Here is a 2,912-nt window from a genome sequence, read left to right as displayed (position 1 = left end):
TATAATGCGATCGATTCGTAAGAAATTCTGTAATCCACATTAAAACAGTAAGATGTAAATATAGTTGGGAGAGTTTCGCAAGCAATCATTGGTGAGGAACTTTATCAAACGCTTTAGCATAATCAAGAAAGGTCGCGTCAGTCTGTACGTTACCATCCAAGTTGTTGTGGATATCATGTATGAAAACTGTAAGCTGTGTCTAAAACTCTAAAATTTTTTGCATTCACAGTGCAGTCCGGAAGGCCATTCCACATGTTAACACATGAAGGAAAGAACGAGTGTCGAAAACCATCAAGGCGTGTTTTATAAGGCTATATACTGGCACTGTGGTTTAAACGCGCACTGTGTTTAAGAGGTGGACGAATGTATGTTTCTTTGTTCATGCTTATTTGATTCCTGGTTATCTCGAAAAACAATTTCATTCGCTGTTTTTTTTTTGTCGTGTTCCTAGCAGTTCCAAGTCGCAACATTTCAACATGTCTGTTACAGAATCGACTCTCCTATAACGCGGACAAACAAAACGCACAGCAGTTCTCTGAATTTTTTCGAGTTTATCTCGCAAGTACAGTTGGTGAGGGTTCCAAACTGAGGAGGCGTACTTCGAGACCGGGCGAACAAATGTTTTGTACGCAGTTAGCTTCAAATGTTTTGGTGCATGCTGCGACTTTTTTCTCAAAAAGAACAGTTTCCTGTAAGCCCTAGAGCAGACCTCCTCCACCTGGAGGCGCCAGCACAGGTCAGGATGAATGATTGGCAGCGGCAGTGGCACCGAAAGACACCGTACTTAAGAATCTACCCTGTATCATTGAAGGAAGCGAAGAAGCCGACATGATCCTGCCGGGCCGGGGTAATATCGCTGATTTGGACACACGTGCAAAAAGTCTGCCTGAAGACACTTCACGGCGTTCACATCGTCGTTGCAACGAGGGGGCGCTGCCGTCAACGGATCAACCGTATAAAAGAAGCACGGAAGGAGGTGACCGACACATTGGCAGCGGCAGTGGCACCTGAAAGACACCGTACTTAAGAATCTACCCTGTATCATTGCAAGTTAGTGCTTATTTCCTTCCACTGAAAAAAAAAAATTATTCTCGCACTTCCTGGCGCTGCTGCTACTGCTGCCAAGGTGTACTTAACTTCAGTTATGAAGTGCCTAGGATGTGGTGAGAAGATTTGTGAAGAAAAGGCTGTCGTCGACTGTAGCGAGTGTGATGGTAAATATCACACAGTAAAATGTGCGGGCATCTCAGACGCCACGCTCAAAGCAAAGGGTGAAGTCTGTCGCGAAGTATGGCGCTGCACAGCTTGCCGACGTACAAAAACTCGTGTAGAAGCAACCGAGCACAGAATCTGACTCGCGAAATGTACGCTTGTGGGTGCAGGAAATCAGTGACAAACTTGACAAGTTGCTGCCCTTGGCGGAATCTGTCCACAGCATTGAGGAGGCGTTGTAGTTCATGAGTGAAAAATATGACACCCTCTTAGCGCGTACAGAACAACAAGAAAAAATCATAAAAGATGTCAAACAGAGGCTAGAGAAAGTGGAAGAACAGGAGGCTGAGATAACCAAGCTAAAAGCCGATGTTGATGCTCTTGAATGGTGAAGCCGAAAGCTGAACCTTGAGTTCCACGGAATTCCGGTAACGCAGGACGGTAATCTGCTGACTAAAATAAATAAGCTGGCTGCGCAGACTGAGCTGCCACAGTTATCGGAACAGAATTAGTTACCGTTCATCGCCTGCCAGCTAAGAAAGACAAAACGCCGGGTGTAATTTGCCGGTTTGCGAAACAAGCTGACCGAAACAAGGGGTGGCAGAACAGAAAGAAACTGCGGAAAAACGACGACAAGGTCTACGTGCAGGAAAATATGACGAAACAGGCACGCGACCTACTTTTCCAAACGAAGAGCTGGGCCAAACTGAAGAACTTTAAGTACGCTTGGCACGCAAATGATCGAATCCTAGTCAGGAAGGATGTCGGGGAAACGGCAATTGTCATCTCAAGTCCTCTTGATCTCGAAAAACTCAGATAAAGTTATACAGCATGGGGCAAGTTCCGATACTGACACCTACCTACTCCCACAATCCTTCGAGAACTACATAGGAAAAGAATTCCTCAAGTCCTTTAAATGCTTTCACCTTAATGTGCGATCAATTAACAGTAAGGAATCAGACTTAAGCTTGTTTTTTGACCGAGTAGGACAACCTTTTGACGTTATTATTTTAACTATTTATTATTAACGTTAAATAAATAACGTTATTAACGTTATTTATTTTAAGCACTGATGAAACAAATGTCTACAGACTTCCAACACACGAAACATTCTATCTAAACCGTCCCTCTGGTCGCGGTGGCGGGATATCTATTTTGGTTAAAAAGGACTATAACTGCAAAATTATTTCAGAATGTTCAGTAATAACAAGTGACTATGAAATTATGAAAGTTAAACTACGAAACACAACACTTGTGTGTTACCGCCCACCAAACGGTTCAACATTGCGTTTCTTTAACTACTTAGACAAACTATTTACCTATATCACTAATAATAACTTGAGTCTCATCTGCGGTGGGGACGTGAATATTGATATGATGAAAAATGATAGGACAAAAACCAATTTTGAGATCCTATTAAATACCAATGGGCTTAGAAATGTAATTTTACTCTCGACAAGAGTAACAGTGAATTCACAATCGCTTATTGACATGTTTCTTACAAATATAAGCCAGGATAAATTTACGTCGGGGGTATTTTCTTTTGACCTGAGTGACCACTTACCGATATTTCTTTGCATTAAAGAATACGTACGCAGTAAGTTGTCAAGACAGACGTTGACAGTCCTACATATTACAGAACAGAACCTTCTGATATTCCGAAAAAAATAGAAGTATCGCCGAAGAACGTCTTAGAAAGT

At 42.4% G+C, this 2,912-nt stretch overlaps 1 pseudogene; it reads left to right on the top strand.

Annotated features, from left to right (window-relative positions):
- Positions 1-1,144: 1,144 nt before the first annotated feature.
- Positions 1,145-2,032, top strand: LOC142582154 (uncharacterized; annotated as a pseudogene).
- Positions 2,033-2,912: the final 880 nt, after the last annotated feature.

Source organism: Dermacentor variabilis, chromosome 5 (genome assembly GCF_050947875.1).
Source record: "Dermacentor variabilis isolate Ectoservices chromosome 5, ASM5094787v1, whole genome shotgun sequence".
In the NCBI taxonomy this organism is placed as follows: Eukaryota; Metazoa; Arthropoda; class Arachnida; order Ixodida; family Ixodidae; genus Dermacentor; species Dermacentor variabilis.
This window is presented reverse-complemented; position numbering and strand designations above follow the sequence as displayed.